This window comes from Euphorbia lathyris, chromosome 1 (assembly GCF_963576675.1).
Source record: "Euphorbia lathyris chromosome 1, ddEupLath1.1, whole genome shotgun sequence".
Lineage (NCBI taxonomy): Eukaryota > Viridiplantae > Streptophyta > Magnoliopsida > Malpighiales > Euphorbiaceae > Euphorbia > Euphorbia lathyris.
Genome location: NC_088910.1, coordinates 125264827 through 125286610, shown reverse-complemented (window position 1 = coordinate 125286610; position 21784 = coordinate 125264827). Strand labels below are relative to the sequence as shown.

Sequence of the window (21784 nt, the reverse complement as noted above, 5' to 3'; positions counted from 1 at the left end):
TGGCTACATTACCAAACTTTCTAGTATTGGATTTGCGATGGATAACGAATTAAGCATAGACTTAATTCTTCAATCCCTCCCAGAGAGTTATTCACAGTTCATTATGAACTATCAGATGAATGACTTGCAAACCTCTCTTGAAGAGCTTGCAAATATGCTCAAGTCAGTTGAGCCCAATATGAAGAAAGACAAAGCCATACCGGCTCTTGTCATTGAGGGATCAAAGAAAAGGAAAGGGAATTATCCCAATCCTAATTATCCCAAGAAAGGTAAGAAAGCCGTGCCCTACAAAGCTAATGGAAAGGAAGTGAAGAAGCCCAAAGGAGAGTGCCACTTCTGTGGTAAAGACGGGCATTGGAAAAGAAACTGTTGGTGTACCTAGCCTTCCTCAAAAGGGGAAGAAGCTGGGACTTCAACATCTGGTATGTTTTATATTGAAATTTCACAATCTGAATCTTTTGGTACTTGATACCGGATGCAGCCTGAGGATATTCCAGGAATATCTAGGAATATTATTTCTATTAGCCGCCTTGTTGACGAGGGCTTTTCATATTTCAATAAAAGACAAGAGTTGCAATTTTTATAAAGATTCGATCTTTTATTTTTCAGGAATATCACAAAATGGGATTTATGTGTTAGATGAAAAAATTCCTGTTTTTGCAATTGATACCAAAAGACATAAGCTAGATAATTCAACTTACTTGTGGCATTATCGTTTAGGCCATATAAACAAGAGACGCATGCTAAAGCTACATTCAGATGGGCTTATAGATCCAATCGATCCCGAATCATTGGAAACATGCGAATCATGTTTAAAAGGTAAAATGACAAAGACACCCTTTAGCAATAAAGGTGAGTGTGTATCAGACACTCTAGGACTCATTCATTCAGATGTATGCGGTCCTATGTCAGTCCAAGCAAGAGGAGGATTCAGATTCTTCATAAGCTTCATAGATGACCATACCCGATATGGTTACATCTACTTGATGAAGCACAAGTCATAAGCTTTTGAGAAATTCAAATGCTTCAAGAATGAAGTAGAAAATCAATTAGGAAAGAAAATAAAGACGCTTCGATCTGATCGAGGTGGCGAATATCTTTCAGATGATTTTCTGAATTATCTAACTGAATGTGGGATATTCTCACAATGGACACCTCCCTATACACCACAACACAATGGTGTGTCCGAGAGGAGAAACCGTACCCTATTAGATATGGTACGATCCATGATGAGCATGGCCTTACTTCCAAAGACGTTCTGGGGCTATGCCTTAGAAACCGCCCTCTTCACCCTAAATCGAGTACCAACTAAATCTGCTAGTTCCACACCATATGAATTGTTCGTTGGTAGGAAACCCGTGTTTTCATTTATGGGAGTATGGGGTTGTTCAGCCTTTGTCAAACGCATTGCGTCCGACAAACTAGATTCGAAATCTGATAAATGTTTCTTCATTGGATACCCTAAGGAAACTATGAGATATTACTTCTATCATCCAGATGATCAGAAAGTAATCGTATCCAAGCACGCAACCTTCTTAGAGAAAGAGTTTCTCGAAGAAACACAAAAGGGAAGCATGATTGAACTTGACGAAGTTCAAGAAGAAGAAACACCGACTGAAACAACAGAGGCGGTTGAGGTACCCGAAGGAGTCTCATTAGATGAGACTCCAGTGCCACCTATTCGTAGATCACAAAGAGTTCGTGAACTCCCAGTTAGATATGGTTTTCTAGTGGGAGATGATAATGAGGTTCCCGTGTTAGACGACGAACCCGAAAACTACGAAGAGGCTCTTACTAGTCCAGATTCTAAAGCATGGCTTGAGGCCATGGATTCTGAAATGGATTACATGTATACTAACCAAGTGTGGACTTTGGTTGATCCACCCGAAGGGATAATACCCATTGGGTGCAGGTGGATCTTCAAAAAGAAGACAGACATGGATGGAAAGGTTAGCACCTACAAAGCTAGGTTAGTAGCGAAAGGATATCGTCAAAAGCAAGGAATTGATTATGACGAAACTTTCTCTCCTGTGGCTATGTCCAAATCAATCAGAATCATGCTTGCAATTGTTGCTCACTACGATTATGAGATTTGGCAAATGGATGTGAAAACAGCTTTCCTAAATGGAAACCTGCTTGAGGATGTATATATGATGCAGCCTGAAGGTTTCATATCAAAGGATGCAAATAAAGTTTGCAAACTTTAGAGATCCATTTATGGACTCAAGCAAGCATCTAGAAGCTGGAATAAGCGTTTTGACGAAACCATAAAACAATTTGGTTTCGAACAAAATTGCGAAGAAGCTTGCATTTACAAGAAAGCAAGTGGGAGCTCTATAGCATTTCTCATACTATATGTGGACGATATATTATTAATGGGAAATGACGTTGCTCTCTTAAAGTCAGTGAAAGTATGGTTATCTGGTAACTTCTCAATGAAAGACCTTGGTGAAGCAGCTTATATACTTGGTATAAAGATCTATAGAGATAGATCGAGAAGACTGCTTGGTCTTTCACATGCTACATACATTGAAAAGGTGTTAAATCGGTTTAGCATGCTTGAATCGAAACGAGGTAACTTACCCATGTTACATGGAGTAAAGTTATACAATCATCAATGTCCTAAAACCGATGATGATAAACGACGCATGGCTGTAGTCCCGTACGCCAGCGCAATCGGTTCGATTATGTATGCTATGCTATGCACTAAACCTGACGTAGAGTTCACGTTATCTGTAACGAGTCGTTACCAAGGAAATCCAGGAGACGAGCATTGGATTGCCGTCAAGAACATTCTTAAGTATTTGAGAAGAACTAAAGATATGTTCCTAGTGTACGGAGAAGGTGATCTGAAAATAGAAGGATTTTCAGACGCAAGTCATCTCACAGATGAGAATGATTATAAATCCCAATCAGGATACCTGTTTATCTTGAATGGGGGCGCGATCAATTGGAAGAGTTCCAAGCAGGGAAGCGTAGCTTTCTCTACGACCGAGTCAGAGTATATCGCAGCTGCGGAAGCAGCAAAGGAAGCGGTTTGGATTAGAAAGTTCATTACAGAACTAGGTGTGGTGCCTGACATTGTCAATCCCATTACACTGTACTGTGATAACAATGGAGCCATTGCGTAAGCAAAGGAACCACGGTCTCATAATGCATCCAAGCATTACCTTAAGTGATACCACATCATTAGAGAGATTGTGGCTAGAGGAGATGTGAGAATAGAAAGAGTACCTACAGAGGACAACGTTGCAGATCCGTTGACAAAGCCTTTAACCCAGAGAATACATGATCGTCATTTAACTTCTACTGGGATAAGTTTTAGAAACAATTGGCTTTAGTCCAAGTAGGAGTACGTTGGGGTTTAGTGTCCTATAGACAATTGTTCTAGGATACAAACTTAATGTAAATGAATTGTTCTTTATATCATTTGCTTAATGAGATATATGTTTTATAACTATATAAAGGCAATCCCTTTTAAGCACTAAATAAAGTCTAATAAAAGGAAATCCGTAAGTTTATTTAAAGTGATTATAAAGTGTTGATACACGCATGAAGTGAGACAAAACTTTATAGTAAACTGATAAACTTAAAACCACCACAAGTCAAGTGATATGTTTGGGATTGACATATCACTGTTGAGACTTGTATGTAACAATGTCGTCTGTCCGACAAAAAGCTGATCTCACAAGCTTCATATATACAGATATCTGGACAGTTACATAGATCCGATGAAACGTTGTTCATTAGGATTGGGGATCCGATTTGAGATAACAGGATGGGTAGATTCATCCTTGTCACCTGTTCATCTCATTGGTATTAATAGGTATAACTAATCCTCAAACTCAAAGGAATATTAATTGGTATTCTAGATTACGGAATGTGATGCTTTGACTCTGGTGTAACACGATCCTTAACAGAGATGACTCTGGGGTGTGAACAGTAGACGTTGGGTATCACAGGAAGTGATTGCGGAGTCGTTATATATTGGATTAAGCATTTATCACTCTCGATAAATGGGAGATACATCCATGGATCGCTTGTGGAAGACTCGACTCTAAATCCTTGCAAGGTGATAGCTTAAGAGTAAGAAATACAGATTTCACTTAACCTATCTTTTTGAGTTGACTCGGCCTGTACAAGTAAAACGAACGTCTTGCTATATGTGACGTGACATCACCCATAGTCATAAGATTCAGTTCAAGGATGTAGTTGATAAAGGATCGAATTATACTGTAACTAATACGGAAAGGTTAATGACAGAATCAACCTGTCTTCTTATAGCTCTGGGGGAATGATTACGGACTTGCTAATCACATACTCTGTACATCATTCCGTTATGCAAAGATTAAATATAATTCTTTGAAAATTAATTTAATAACGTTGCATACGGCTAAAAGCAATAAGAACCTAATGGATCACACATAAGACTTGGAACCTAAAAGAGAGATAGATGTTAATTAATTGATAGAAGCCCAATTGAGTCCAATAAGGCCCATAGGCATAAGGGGGTCGAAATTCATGTAGTAATATACATTAATAATTAATTTGATTTTGTTAATCCTAGTTAGATTAGGAATATGAATTAAATTAATTAAGAGATAATTAAGTTAGGAGTTTTAATTAGATTAATATACTCCTATTATTATCCAATAAGGTTATTATTATTATCCTTAATATATTAGAGTGTCTTCTATGCTTACTTTGTTTTTGACAAAGTAAGTTTTACTTTGTTTTTTCTACCATTGGATGAGCTTACTTTGTCAAAGTTCATCACCATCCAATGGTGGAAAAAACAAAGTAAAACTTACTTTGTCAAAAACAAAGTAAGCATAGCCTAACCCATATATTAGATATATAGTGAGATAATAATTAGGAATTCTATTCCGAATGGAATTCCTATTCAGTAACTTAATTCTATCTAACTAGGGATTAGATACAAGAGATTATAAATACCCCTTCCCTTGAAATTTTCGAAATCCAAGAAGCCATACCCTACTGTGATTTTCGAAAATCACCTAGTCCAAGAGAGAGAAAATTCGACACCCCTAGTTCGAGGACGAGATTTCTCTACGGCTTCGTTTGATCAATTGATTTTCATCTATTTCTTTTATCCTTGATCTTGTGTTGATTAATTAGAGGCAATCTACTTTGGTTGCTATTCAACGGTTGATTCCAAATTAAGCTTCCCGTGTTTTATTTCGTGTTTGGGAACTCGAAGAAAAAAACAAACAAAAGGGAGAAATTCGTTTTACTACTCCTACATCAGGTCAGTTCACGATTTCACGGATTCCCGGAGATTGAACCGTCGGATCGTCGTGATTTTTGGACAGGAGCTTCTAGACATATTCTTCCACGTTTCCATCGAAGGGATTGTCGTTCGGATGTCTGGAAGGTCCGTTTCGGATAGGGGCAGATTGGTAGACAGTTTCTATCTCTTTTGAAGTTGTGGGCACTTCGTTTGCAACGGTAGATAGAACTTCTAAAAGGTATTTCTTCTTATCCTTCTTTATATGAAATAACGGTTAACGGATCTTGTGGTTAAATGGAAATAGGTTAAAATTTTTATATTTCCGCTGTTATACCTTAGCCTAATTTCCAACACAATCCTATCTACCAATGAATACTATAACCGAGTACTCAGCCTCACTCTACCACTGAGTACTATAACCGAGTACTCAGGTTCTCTAACCTTTTACAAATGATACAAGATTTGTTCTCACTTAGTGAAGAACACTTTATATGAATAAAATCACTCTAGACTTTTACACAAAAATAGGAGTTTGGTGTAAGAGCTTGCTTTTTCTTTTCAGACAGCTTTTATTTTGGATTTTGCAAATGAATAGACTTGAAGAAGATTTGCTTGTCTGTCTTGTGTATAATCCAAGTGATTAATTGGCCTTTTTATAGTGATCTTGAGGTGCCAATGATTTGAATCCCGATATAGCCGTTGTGGGGAACGGTCTTCATTCGTCATCACTTGGTCAGCACTCAATGCTGCAGGCCAATCTTGTCTTCTGTTTTCGTCAAGAGCCAGGTTTGCCAGGTTTGTCTTCTAACGCCAGGTTTGTCTTCTTGCACTAGGTTTGTCTTCTAGTAAAAATCAGATGGTCCATGCTTCTCGAAAAGGTCATTCCGACAGATTTCTGAGTCTTCTGATTATTTCAAAAAATTGTCAGACCTTGTCTTTCAAGTTGACGGATCATTGACGCTGACCTGACGACTACTCAGCTTGACTTAGTGGCTTCGCCTTCAAGCTTTTCTGAAGAAGACATTTCTTTCGCTAATCTGAGTTGCATTTTACTCAGCTTCTTGCTGTGTGAGTTGCATCTGCTGACTTCGTCTTGACTTTCTCTTATAGAATTTTAGTTCCTGTTCTTATTAATTAACTTACTCAACATTGAACAAACACATTAGTAAAATTAAATCAAAGCACTTAAATTTAATTGTTTAATCATGGGATTAACTTAAATAATTTTGTCAAATCAAAATCATATGGAAATGTGTTTCAACAATCCTTTCCTCAAACTTCGTTGGAGTTTGTCGGACTCTAGTGTCACTTTCGTTGCTTGATCTTCTCGTTGAATCTTCGGAATATAGATTGTTTGTCTTCTACCAGAATGAAAACTCATCTTCGAATCAATTCTTAATCTAAACTTAATCGATACTGTGTTTGTAATAAATCTAAGAATAATTTGTGTACATCAAGATTGCTTTTACAAAATCGATATCTAACTCTGAATCTTTTCTGACTCAGAATTTCTACATAAATTCTGCTCTCTAATCTTAATTAATCTAACTCTTTTTGAACTCTGAAATCAACTCTCTATTTATAGATGTTGAAGAGTCGTGTTTGAAGGGTCGTGTCCGCTGCGAAGAGTTATTTCTATCCACCCGAACAGACGCGCTTCTTGGAATTTCGACATGTGAAATTAGTGCTGCAGAGTTGCTGATCCTACCGAGATTCTGGGATCCCTGTCGTGACATAGGGAACAACTTTTTCCTTCAAAACGGACAGGTCTTCGTTCTTGAAAATGGCGTGTCGCGACCGAGATATGAGAATCTCGGACGCGACACGAGATGTTCCTCCCGGGGTTGCACCGCTCCTGTCTCCTCGTATCGGTACTCTGATTAGCTCGTCCTTTTGGCTCGTAACTTAGGGTTTTTCCTTCGTTTTTGATCCGTTTTCGCTCCTATTTGGATTTTACCAAATATTTAGGTACCTTGCATTAAAGAAACATATTCGGACGTAAAAGTACTCTAAATAGATATAAATAGCATGATTTCATGACAAAACTGACGTGAATATTAATGATATTTTAGGTATAGTTTGGGCTTAACAAATCTCCACACTTAATCTTTTGCTAGTCCCGGGCAAAATTTCACTGAATTTATCCTTTAACTAATCTCTTTATGAAAATAAAACATATATCCTTGTATTCCTTTTTTAAATTAGTTAAACCGTAAAGATTAACTTCACATGGAAAATTTATACGCAAAATACCAAACTAACTAGTATAAAGGTGATATATCATTCGTCTTGTATTTTAATTTTTAAATTGAAGTATTCGGGACGAAGTAAGAACGCATGCTTTTGAGTCTTTCGTCTCAGGGCATTTTAAAGCACAAAATTTACTTCCCCAAACCTAAACTATTATATGAATATGAAATGAATAAGGACTTAGGTTTAATTTATTTTCTTAATTACACCCGTGATAAGGGTGGTCTCGATCGTAACTTTATTTTCATTGCTTTTGTGTTCGCTTAAGAGGTACCAACTGATGGCGTAAGATCTAGTAGTAGGGTTTTCTAGTGACGAAATGTATATATTATGAGTGCGGACTCTATATCTATGGATGTGATCTTTATAAATTGCTCTTAACTCTACTAGACGTTACGACTACTTAGGGGCAAGTGTACCCCGTCGTATCAAGTAATAATCCGGTTAAGACCGGGTATCGAATCCACGGGATTTATAATTACAAGTATTAGATGACTCGGTTTTATACGTTATCTAAGTGGTGAATACTTTGGGGTTGGTGTGAGACACAACTACAAACTACTCCTAACCTATTGGTGACACAGATTTATGTAATGGAAAACTCCACGGAGTGATATGGGTGACGATAAGTTATAAATATAATATGCAATAACTCCGAATATATTCGGTTGACGATTTACTCTTGCAAAGACGACTACGTGTAGTTCGACCGACCCGTGAAGTACTTAGACCACGTGGTTCCTAGTCAAGGCGTGTCTAATGCTGGGGATCAGAAACTAGGGCCCGTAAGTTCCGTGGCTTGTCAATTCCTACGGTTTCCGGAGCGTCACTTCCGGTAAGGCAACACCTATATGACTCCCTAAAGATAGCCCGAATGGCGTCAGAAATCGCGTTCCCCTACACAATAGTCAATTATGAGTATCAAAACAAGCAATAAACATCGACACGTATACAGAAACGGAAATTGCAAATCATATATTATAAATAGGGAGAGTAAGAATATAGAATACAACCAAGCCTAGTACATTGGATGAGATCAAAGTTAATTAGCAAGTAAAGAGGGAAGAATCGGCCCTCGGAACTAGCCAACCGGACTCAAGGCCGTCTCTTAGGACTTGGAGGTGGAACTCTCGAGCTTGGTGATGAATGATGGAGCGGAACGTTGATGGAACGCCGGAATAACCGAACAAGCTCTCGAGGTGGGAGAGTTTTATTACATAAACTGAATCTAAAACCAAAATAGTAAGAACTTAAAATATGAAACTTGTCTATACAAAGAGGTAGAAGGTGTAGAAGGTGTCTAAATGAGTGCTAGTCACTCTTATTTATACATCAAGCTAGGGGTAGAATTGTAACTTCGCAAGGTACAAGTATGGAGCAACATTATTTGGTGCAGAAATCCCATGATACGCCCCGCGTAAGGTGATATACGCCCCGCGTAAGTGCCCATTCCGTCAGAAATCTCCTACATGTGGACCAATTCTATGTCTAATTGTCTCAAATATGCCCTGCGTAGCTGAAGTACGCCCCGCGTAAATGAGTCTCTGATCTTTTTACGTTGAAGAACTACCTTTTATGCCCCGCGTAAATGGTGATACGCCCCGCGTATGGAGAGTTGACTCCGGGAGACAATGCAGTCTGACTTTCAGGATTAGGCCAATCATTTCCGACATGTGTCATACGCCCCACGTAAGGTGTCATACGCCCCGCGTATGCTGAGTCATTTCCACATGGTGCCTGCAGATAAGGCAATTATTTCTGACACCATGTTTTACGCCCCGCGTAAATGACGATACGCCCCGCGTAAATAATGATACGCCCCACGTATTTGAGTAGATTTTCACTCCTTCCTCGTACCTGAAATACAAATCTTGAGAGCCGAGTTAGCTTGACGTTTTATTTTCTAATATTAATAAAAAATAAGGAAAATTAACCGAAAGTAAGGAATTTATTTTTATTTTGTTATTTTATTAAAACACTCTATTTTTGTAATTAAACTTATTTATTTCTTCTAAAATTAAACCGTAAATCATGCTAAAAGATAGGGACGAAACGCCCCTATCACCAACCATGCCATGTGTGGATGTAATCGTTACTTTAAACTTTAAACACGTTTAATTTTTGCTTTAATTTTAACGTTCATTCCATACCTCGATTGTGATAAGGTGGTCGCAATCGTGGCCAAAAGTACCATTTACTTATTTCTCTTCCCTTTCATACCTCGATTGTGATAAGATTGGTCTCAATCGTGGCCAAAATTTAAGAATATGACTACTTGATTTAATTAACACGAGTTATAAAATTAAAATTTTAAAATGGGAAAAGAAAAATATAGCACATTCATCCTATATTGACTTAAAATTCAACATGTATTATGGCTAAAGTTTCCTTAAAAACTTCAATTGGTGTTAATGTAAGACGAAAATCAAACCGAGCTAAAAATTGTTAGTTCAATTTAATGCCTATAAATCTAATTGAAAATTTGAAAATAAGATTTATTGTATCATGAATTTACATGATATAAAATAGAGATTGAAATAGAATTTTTTACTTAAATACATTTACTCGAGACATTTTTTAATAAAATCGTTTCGGAGATTTATATATAAAAAAATTTGAAAAAAATATTGCGCGTATAGAAATATTATTTCTAACGATAAAGATGACCTAAAAATAATCATAAGTTAAAATATTTTTTAAGCATTTGAAAATGTAAAGTTCATAAAAATAATGTTTGCATTAAAAATGTCATTTTTTAAAAAATGTTGCAAAATGTGTTGCATTTGCATAAAACAATTGTTGCATTTTGAATATTACTAAAAAATTATTAACATGCATTTATACTAAAATAAATGTCATTCATTCTTATTCGATGAATTCATTCGTACTAAAAATAAAACGATATATGAAATATCTCCTCCCACACTTAATTTGGACCATATCCTCATTGGTGAAAAAATCGATAAAACACGAAAAAATTGTACGAAATAAAGCATACGAGATAAGATAGAAACATATGAAATTTAATCATCCAACATAAAAGAATAAAATTGAAATTGTACCAAACTTTAAAATTAAAGCATTGTACCAAACTTAATTAAAAACAACATAAAAGATAAATGAGTTGAGAAAAGATAAGATAAAACCTAGTCTTGTGAAGGTGAACCCGGTGGAGATGGTGTGGTCACGACGCCTTGACGACGGAAAAATGATAACAATCGGCGTCGGGTTGACGTGTGCTCTCTCCTCAAAGTATGGATGTTTTCATCCACTACGGTAATCCTCGAACTCATCTCTTGATTGTTCTTAACAATATCATCTAACCGCAAATTCATTTGACGGTTGTGGGCATTCATTTGGTTCAAAATGCGTTGCAAATCAACTTCATCATCAACATTATGTTCTTCTTCAACATGCTCTTGTGCTTGTGCTTGGAGTTCAACATGCTCCGCCTCCTCACCCTCTTCTTCTTAATCATCACCACCCTCTTTGGTACCTAACCCTTGAGAGCTAGAAGCTCCTCCACCCGTGCGAGCAACAAGATGCTTAACATGTTCTGCATAAGATATAAACACGGGGGGACCTTCTTTACGCAATAAATTGGCTCGAAGAAGAGCCAAAACATCCAAAAGAGGTAAATTTCCATGGTAAGTGAGGTTTTGATAATCCGCCAATTCACCACGTGCACCTAAAACAATCCCGGTAATTAAATTACCCATAGGCACTTGCTTATTATGGGAAGTGGCGGCACGTTGCAAATTTTCGAATAGCATGCCAATGCTATCAATTTGAAGACCCTTAAAAATGCTATCAAGCATGAACAAATCCCTACTTTGAACCTTAGAACTTTCTACCCGACCAAACAAGGAAAAAGATAAAAATTTGTGAAAAATAGAAAAACATTTGTCTCTAATCCACTTACTTGAGGTATTCTTGGGATAAAACGCATCTTGGTTGGACAAAGCATGCCAAATGGTATGTGTATCAATAATTTTTGGCTTTTGAACAAAATTACTAGTAGGAAAACCAAACATCTCACTCATAGCTTCATAGTCAATCTCATATCTAATCCCATTATTTCTAAAAGAAATAATTTTCTTCTTCTTATCATACTTCAAAGTGACTAAAAACTCTATAATATATTCATCATTATGTGGAAACCTTATGCTAGAAAACTTAGTCCATCCAAGAGTAGTTAGGAATTCATTAATTCCGTCGGAAAAAGATAGTTCATTTACCGTGTCAAAGTGTAGGAATGGCATATCTATGAACTCCATTTTAGTTCCGTTGAAGTGAAGATAACGTTTTCCTTCCGCTTCGGACTCGATATTGAAAACGGCTCCATATTAAACTCGAAGACGGTTTGCTTCGGTTGCCTTGGTTTTGTGAGCGGCTTTCTTAGTTCTAGGCATGGTGTTTGAACTTGAAAAATTGTTTGAAAGTTGAGAGAATTTGAAAAGATGAAAGAAAGTTGAGAGGGTTTTGAATGAGAATAAAGGTTGAATGAAGGAAGAAGATGATGAATAGTTGTGAATTTATGGGGAAGAGTAAAAGATCTTTGTATTAGGAAGAGTATTGAGTGTGTAATTGGTGAAAATTAGAGGTGATGTAAGTTTGTGTAAGAGATAGGTATATATAGGTATGAAAATAGGGGTTATGAATTAGTGTAGGAATAGGAAAAGGTGTAAAATTGGACAAAATTTATGCCAATTCCCGTCCAGTAGGACGCGTGTCACTACCGAGATTCATGACCGGCTATCCTTTCGATCATTTGATCAATGAAAGGTAGAGGAAAATGATCTTTCTTGGTTGCCTTGTTTAGGTTCCTATAATCTATACAAACCCTCCAACCGGTGGTGGTTCGCCTAGGTATTAATTCACCTTCGTCATTCCTTACTACAATTATGCCTCTCTTTTTAGGTACACAATGGATTGGACTAACCCATTCACTATCTGAGATCGGATAAATGATTCCATTGTCTAAAAGTTTAGTAATCTCATTTTTTACTACTTCCTTTATGTTCGGATTTAGGCGTCTTTGCCTATCCGCTTTAGGTGGCTTACCTTCTTCTAAGTGAATTCTGTGCATTACGATGCTAGGATTAATTCCTTTTAAGTTTGAAATTTGCCATCCCATACTCCCTATCCTATTTCTAACAATCTCTTTCAATTTCTCTTCATGTTCTTTAGTTAAATTGTTAGAGATAATTATAGGAAGAGTATCACCTTCACCTAGGAAAGCGTACCTCAAATGGTTTGGTAACTCTTTAAGTTCTAACTTAGGGGGTTCTACAATTGAAGGCGGAACTGGTCCATCTTTTCGAATCAAAGGTTGTGGAGCCTTATCTTCTAATTCTTCTCCCATTATGGGTTCTATTATTTCTTCTCTTTGAATAACATCATTGACACATTCTTCGACCAAATCAAGTTTCATACGAACTAACTCTTCTATAGGGTATTTCATTGCTTTGTTCATATTAAACTCAATCTTATCTTCACCTATTCTCAAAACTACTTTTCCTTCCGATACATTGACTAATGCACGTCCCGTATTCATAAACGGTCTACCAAAAATTAGCGGACAATTAACGTTATATGCAAAGTCTAGTATAATGAAGTTGGTAAGAAAAATAAATTTATCGACCTTAACTAAAACATCCTCAATTATACCATATGGTTTCTTAGTGGTTTGGTCCGCTAGTAGCAAAGCCATACTGGTACGCTTGATATCTTCTTCTAAACCTAATTTCTTGAAAATAGACAATGTCATTAAGTTAATGCTCGCTCCTAAGTCACAAAGACAACTTGAGAATTCAATATCTCCCAATTTACACGGGATGGTGAAACATCCAGGATCTTTGAGCTTAGTCAGCAAATTACTTGACACTATTGAACTACAATCTTCTGTTAACGATATGGATGAAATTCCTTCCCAACTGATTTTCTTAGAAATCAAATCTTTTAAAAAAATTCCATAGTTAGGAATTTGCGTTATTGCATCCATAAAAGTTAAATTTATATGCAAATTTCTAATTTGTCTAAAAACGTTAAAAGTTGTTTGTCATAGTCCTTATTTCGGACTTTATGTGGAAAAGGTGGTTTTAGTACAAAAGTTTTTGTACTAGCATCTATGGGCGAACTTTTTGAATTTACATTGTCTTCTGAGGATTTCGTCATCAAATCACTTCCCTGCAAAATGTTAGTAGAATCTCCGGGCATTTCCGGACCTAAGTAATGTTTTCCCGAACAAAGAGTGATAGCCTTTACATGCTCTTTCGGATTTTCTTCCGTATGGCTGGGAAGACTTCCCTCTTTTCGGAATGAAATTGATTTAGCAATTTGTCCTATTTGAACCTCCAAATTATGGATGCTAGACGAGTGGTTTTTAATTAATTGACCGAATTTGTTCTCAATTCGTTTAAAACTATCATCGTGACTATTTACTTTACCATCGATAACTTCTATAAATTTGTCGATTTTAGAAGATAATGTGCCAATCGTGTCTCTTGCATGATTTTGATAAGTATTAGATCGACTTTGATTGGCACCGGTATTATTATTATCTTTCCAACTAAAGTTAGGATTATTTCTCCATCTGGAATTATAAGTGTTAGAATAAGGATTATTAGTTTAATTTTGTCCTTGGACAAAGTTTACCTGTTCAACCTCATCCATACCTTCATAATCCAAATCCGTTTGGATTGGGTTACCATTAGTATCACACGGTGCCATAAACCTATCAATTTTGTGCGATAACGCATAAAATTGGGCTTGTAACATCGCGATCGGATCGAGATTAACTATACCTTTAACTGGTGATGTGGTTGAGGATGATGGTTTCGCCACTGGTGTGTGTCCACGTTCTGCTGGCCACATACTACTGTTGATTGCCATTTCCTCTAAAAGGTCTCTTGCTTGGGCGGATGTCTTCTTCATAAATAACCCTACCGACATAGCATCTAATGAACCTCTGGTTGTAGGATTTATTCTGTTATAAAAGGTTTGCATCAAAAGTTCATCGGGCAAGTGGTGATGTGGGCATAAACGTTGAAGTTCCTTAAGACGTTCCCATGCTTCATAAAGGGTTTCAGTATCATGTTGTGTAAAGGATGTTAATTCTTTTATAACTTTTGCGGTTTTTGCTAAAGGGAAAATTTTTGATAAAAATGCTTGGGCTAATTGGTCCCAAGTTTCGAATGTTGCGGCTGGCATAGAAGTTAACCAAACTTTGGCTCTATCCTTCAAAGTGAAAGGAAAAAGGCTAAGTTTAATTACTTTGGCAGGCACATCAGTCATTTTGAAAGTGTCGCAAATTTCTAGGAAATTTGTCAAATGGGTGTTTGGGTTTTCGTTAGGTTATCCATAAAACGTTACATTGTTTTGCAACATATTAAGTAAAGTTGGCTTAATTTCAAATTAGTGAGCAACTATCTGGGGTCTAACTATACTATTCGTTACATCGGCCACTCCTGGCCTAGCGTAATCCATAAGTGTGGGTGGAATTGCCTTGGTTTCAGGCTGTGATTTTTGTTTCTCTTTTTCTTTCTTGTTTTTTCTTTTTTTTCTTATTTGTCCTTTCAATTTCTGGATCGGGTAATTCCGCTTGAATGCATGAACTTCGAGAACTGCGCATGAACTTGAAATTTTTGCACGAACTGAGAGTACCTTCAAAACAAAATTGAAAAATAAAATTGTAAGTAAATTGAAATAAATAAAATATAAAAAATAAAATAAGCATGTATAAACCTAGATTCGAAATAAAACTCGAAAAATCTAAATTTTTGTAAAAAATTTGGCGTTTCCCGGCAATGGTGCCAAAAACTTGTTGAGCGATTTCCGCAAGTGCACGGTTTCGCTTGTAGTAATAAAAGATATCGATCCCATAGGGAACGTTTTTTCGCAAAAACTTATTTTGATACAGTTTTGAATATGTCTTTAGGTTTATATTATAGAAAATCGTTTAATTGAATTGGATTGTATTGAATTGAATTAATCAGAATTAGATGAGAACTTTATGTTAGAAATTTAGAAAACAATTTTGTCTTGAGATTGGACTACAAGACAGAAAGCGTTAAACTTATTTGCATTAATCAAAGATATCAACTTAAACTTTGTAAAGATTCTAAGCATGTAATAAAAGGTAAATTCCTTCAATTAATAGGCTTTGAACCGTAGAAATCTCTCTGGTTCGGAGTAGATTTCTACCTTAATCAAATTGATATTTATTTCCAATAAGCCGACCTAACGATCATATCATCCGTAAACACTAATTCTTTCAAGTGTTCAACTAAGTTTCCTTGTAACTATGTGAAATTAAATACATTTTAATGGAAACACCAGAATCTTACTTCGAAGATATTATCAAAGTAACTACAGAAATGTATATTGAATTGTGTAAACTTTTTATTATAGAATTTGTGAATCATAACAAGTTAACAGAGAAAAGAAAACATGGTAAGCATTCTAACTAATTTGAGTTCCGGGTTGTCAATCCTTTCCTCAAACTTCGTTGGAGTTTGTCGGACTCTAGTGTCGCTTCCGCTGCTTGATCTTCTCGTTGACTCTTCGAAATAGAGATTGTTTGTCTTCTACTAGAATGAAAACTCATCTTCGAATCAATTCTTAATCTAAACTTAATCGCTACTGTGTTTGTAATAAATCTAAGAACAATTTATGTACATCAAGATTGCTTTTACAAAATCAAAATCTAACTCTGAATCTTTTCTGACTCAGAATTTCTACATAAATTCTTCTCTTTAATCTTAATTAATCTAACACTTTTTGAACTCTGAAATCAACTCTCTATTTATAGATGTTGAAGAGTCGTGTTTGAAGGGTCGTGTCTACTGCGAAGAGTCATTTCTATCCACCCAAACAGACGCGCTTCTTGGAATTTCGACATGTGAAATTAGTTCTGCAGAGTTGCTGATCCTATCAAGATTCTGGGATCCCTGTCGTGATATGGGGAACAAATTTTTCCATCAGAACGAACAGGTCTTCATGCCTGAACATGGCGTGTCGCGACCGAGATATGGCAATCTCGGTCGCGACACAGGATTTCCTCCCGGTATTGTGCCGCTCCCGTCTCCTCGTATCGGTGCGCTGATTAGCTCATCCTTTTGGCTCGTAACTTAGGGTTTTTCCTTCGTTTTTGATCCTTTTTCGCTCCTATTTGGATTTTACCAAATATTCAGATACCTTGCATCAAAGAAACATATTCGCACGTAAAAGTACTCTAAATAGATATAAATAGCATGATTTCATGACAAAACTGACGTGAATATTAATGATATTTTAGGTATATTTTGGGCTTAACAATATCATATGACTCCAAAGAACTGAAGATGGTGCCATAGCGAGAACTGCACAAAAATGTAAAAAATTTGACAAGTTCAGAGATAATAGCGTTGACATAGTAATAATAATAAAATACAAAATATAATATAAATGTCAAATACAGAAATTCAATACAATTGTAGTCTATTATGTATCACTGCACTGGTTGGTGAAAGATCAAAAATCACTTCCTAGAACCAAATAGTTTTATCCATATATATATATATATATATATATATATATATATATATATATATATATATAATTAGAAAAACAGTAATATTTAAATCATAAATTAAAATAAAGTTGACATCAATTTAAATTTTTTTAAAGAATTTCTTTAAAGGTAATTTAAGAATCTAATATACATATTTTGTATGTATATATATATATACGGATTACACAGAGGAATGAATAGTCAACTTACTTTCTGTATGAAATTGAAACGCATTGTTTTGCAATAAACAGTGAAAAAATTAAAAAGTCTTCTTCAATCTTTAGTCTGAAGTCTTTTTCCTAACATGCCATAGTTGAAGAGTAGACCTGAGGATAAGGTTGGGTCGGGCCTAAACGGACATGAAACATAATTACCTTGTCCAAATTTCTTTATGAAATTGAAACGCATTGTTTTGCAATAAACAGTGAAAAAATTAAAAGGTCTTCTTCAATCTTTAGTCTGAAGTTGAAGAGTAGACCTGAGGGCTGGGTTGGGTCGGGCCTAACCGGACATGACACATAATTACCTTGTCCAAACTCAATCCTTTACATCGGGTTCGGAACTGGTTGGACCATATTAAGAAAATCAATTCTCAACCCTAGCCCAACCGCCAACTAATATGTTTAGATTTAAAAAAAAATTAAAATAAAATAAACTATAATTATAAATAATAAAAATAAAACAACCTATAATTTAATCGAGTCATGTTTAAGAAAAAGAAAGTAGCAGAAAAAAATACAGAATCATCAAACTTGTGTTACTATGAACATTAATAAAAAGGAATATGAATATGCAACCGAACCAGGGTTGCAATTTTGGCGACAGTGCAGGGAGGAAGAGTTCAAGTAACATAAATTTCACCCCGCTCCACGGTGTTATCAACAAGATAGCGTAACGAACAAGAACCTTGAATACCTTCACCCGCTAAAGAAATTACGGCGGTGGAGCTTTAAAGACATTGCATCTCATCTGTCGCCGACATCAACATGGGAAATCTGTCCAGCTTTCAAGCAAGTCTTCGACCAATATTGACCAATACCGATATCGATAGATATTGACCAATATCGATACGATGCTATATCGTCATATTTGTCGATATTGATGAGAAATCGACAGATATCGACACTCTCGGGGGAAATCTGAAACTGATATTCCAACCAAAATGCATTTTTAGACGACAATGCCACTATTTTTTGTGTTCGCACGACCAGGTAAAACATGTAAAATGAAGAGAAACAATATACATTGGGTTGTAGAGACACAACCTGTTAGATCTAAACGATGAATGGACTAAGCTTTAAATCTTTTCAATGAAACTAAAAACCAATGAAAAACTTACATGATTGTAGAAATCTTGTTATATGAACTGTGGGTTGGATTGATTGTTATAGTATTTGTAGTCATTCTGTAGAGCGAGAGAAAGAGAGTGAAAGGCACAAAGTTCTATTTAGGAAGAAGACGAGGGAAAAGTTGGAAGTTGTCTGTTGAAATAGGTTAGTTTGGTAAAGAAATTTGAAAGAGGCTAGAAATGTAAACTAACCCCCTAAAAGTGGCTAGTTTAGTAATTGTCCCTCAAAAATTTAGGGATATCATTGATAACATGATTACCAAGAGGAAAACTCAAAATTAAACCAGCAATGAAGATATCTATTCCAGGAAAACAAATTGTGAGTCATAAGAAAAACACTTTAAAAGATGGTAAGACAAACTTGATAAGAATATTTTTACCTCCCTAAGGCAGTTGCTTTTTTTTCTAAGAGTTGATTTGATCCTTAATCAAATTGAAAGAAGATATACATTTAGATCCATTTAGCTCCAAAGCATCACAAGCATTTCCCTCTAAAGCATCAGTTTCTCAAATATCAACCATTTGGGGCTGGAGGTGGACGTGGAGGAGCTGAGAAAATATCACTGAGACTCCGGATTTCATTCAGGAGATATATAGGTCCGTCAATTAACCTTGTCTCTAATTGACTAATATATTGTTCATGTTGATTAATCTGTTCTCCAAACTGGTTCATACCGTTTAAAAGTCTCCTCATCTCCGAAGCGGACTTACGAGCGTCAAGATCTCCACCGACATGTCCTTCCATATGAGCATCACCACCCCCCATTTGAGCATCACCAGCATCACCATAGGCCTCAACTCCCTCAGCCATATTTATTGGAACGTCACCTACCTCCATCTGCATCAGATACTCACCTACATAATCATGTTCATCATCATCAGACGGAATAACATTATATTCTCCTTATGGTGCAATTGGTGGTGCAGCTGGTGGAGCAGCTAGTGCTAGACCAGGCGGCAAAGGCTTGTGAGCTAATTGACAAGCTAGTACCCGGACGTAAAGCGGTACGTGACTACACACCCTAGTACCCCTTCTTTGAAGCTTAGCCAAATGATATTTTAGTGTGGTAGCGTTACTAAATGGCATTTGGAAATATACACATCTTCAAAATATCATATTTTGAACTGCATTCGTATGACTCCAAAGAACTGAAGATGGTGCCATAACGAGAACTGCACAAAAATGTAAAAATTTGACAAGTTAAGAGATAATAGCGGTGACATAGTAATAATAATAATATACAAAATATAATGTCAATGTCAACTACAAAAATTCAGTACAATTGCAGTCTATTATGTATCACTACCACTGGTTGGTGAAAGATCAAAAACCACTTCCTAGAACCAAATAGTTTTATCCATATATATATATATAGAAAAATACTAATATTTAAACCATAAATTAAAATAAAGTTGACATCAATTTGAATTTTTTTAAAGAATTTTTTTAAAGATAATTTAACACTACGCCAAAAACCCCTTCAGACGACGGTTACAAACCGTCGTCCCGCAAGATATAAATCTGTCACAGGGCTCGCTGCCGTCTGTTGCACTATCAGACGACGGTTAGGTTCTATTATTTGAAGATACTATATATGACATCAGCCTAGTTTCGTACTGTCATATAAATATTGTTATGATGCATCTTTTTATTTATTAATATCACCTTTAATGTCATCACATGACATACTAATAATTAAAAATGTCAAGTAGCTATATGGGAAATTGGCATATTGGTATTCGTGGTGACAGTTTTTATAATAATTTCTGTCGTAGTAACTTGTATCAGATGGCATAGGTCTTAATCAATCATGTCAATAGATTTATTTTAGATGACAGATTCTTTTATTTTAATGAATTTTTTATTGTTGTTTAGCTGATATTTTTTTAACCGTAAATGTCATTCATTGCCTTCTTCATCGAATGAATCTGGAAATGAACAATAATCAAATGAACAAGAATTTATGTATATCAATGATTTTAATTTTATTGGAGACTAATGCTCATAATCTGTTTACATTTGAACTACACAAATTTCTGAATGTAGTAAGGTAAAAAAATAAGCAATGTACATCTCCAAATCTATCAATATGTCAATCTTTCAAGAGGCGTGGTGGTGTTGATTGGAAGCCAAATCCAACTTGATCTGTAGCATATCTAAGTCATCATTTCCTAGAATACCTAAAGTCTTGATATCTGCAAAATCAATTGATGATGCTCATTAATTACGTACCGTATACAGATAGACCTAATTAATCTCATTTTACCCTTTCTCCATTCTGAGACCCTTCACTTACCCACCCACATTATAAATATGAAGTGGTTAACAATTCTCAAGAGTCGCCCAGGGCAACCTAACACTATACTCACTCTAGTTATATCGAGCATGGATAGACTTATAAGGAACCTCTATCGTAATGTTGAGTTTCATATTGCCCTACTCCGATATGAGGCACCCAGGTGGCTTGTCAATATATATGTAGGTCCTGACCGGTGGCAATGGACTACCGTGATGAAGGGCCCTCCAAACACCCCTTAAGAAGGAGGTGTATGCATAGTCCACATGGACTTCCCTGTCGATTTCCCCTCCACACCTCCAGTTGTAAGAACATGCATAAACTTGTTAACACACATAAATCCATTCATATATATGTAAATACACTTATGACGTTACTATTGTTCGCATGTCATATTCAGGACCAAAATTTATCATCCTAATATCGGTCCCTTGGGGCATGTTTCTATGCCCCAGCTACTTGATCGCCCTGCCCATAGTATTGCCACGGTAAGATGATGCTATAAATCTATGCATTTGGGGTCTAATTTATCTATTCATGTTTGGGGTCTAGTTTATCTATTCATGTTTGGGGTCTAATTTAATTTATCTATGCATTTTATAGCTGCTGTGGAATATTTATGGACTACTGGTAGAGCCCTTCATTGAGGGGCCATTTCCTAGCCGAGAGCGAATTGCTGAATGATACATCAACAACATGGCATGTTATGTAGCAACTGCCAGGAGATGGACTGAAGAGCATGCATGGGATATATGATGTGCAAATAGCAAGCAATGGGGGCATTATGATGTGACGTGCGAATAGCGTACAAGGGGGGCGTGATGTGCGAATAGCAAAGAGATTTGGATGTTGGGCAACCATTGAGTTGGATGGTGTGGACTACTGGATGGGCATAGAGCCAATCTTGAAGAACAGAATGATTACTGATTACAAATGTACTTGGTAATCAATCTGATCTTCAATGTTGGCTCCATGCCCCGCCAGTATTCGACGTTATTTAACTCTAATGGTTCCCCATCATCCAGATATCCTTGGTTACCATCTGCACATTCTTGAAGAAAGAAGATTTGGATGCCAAAGAAACA

General features: G+C 36.2%; 1 non-coding gene across 1 annotated transcript; it reads left to right on the top strand.

Annotated features, from left to right (window-relative positions):
• The first annotated feature begins 14525 nt into the window (after positions 1–14525).
• Positions 14526–14631, top strand: LOC136215859 (small nucleolar RNA R71). The gene has a single exon (XR_010682862.1). It is a non-coding gene; the product is annotated as a small nucleolar RNA R71 (small nucleolar RNA).
• The last annotated feature ends 7153 nt before the right edge of the window (positions 14632–21784 follow it).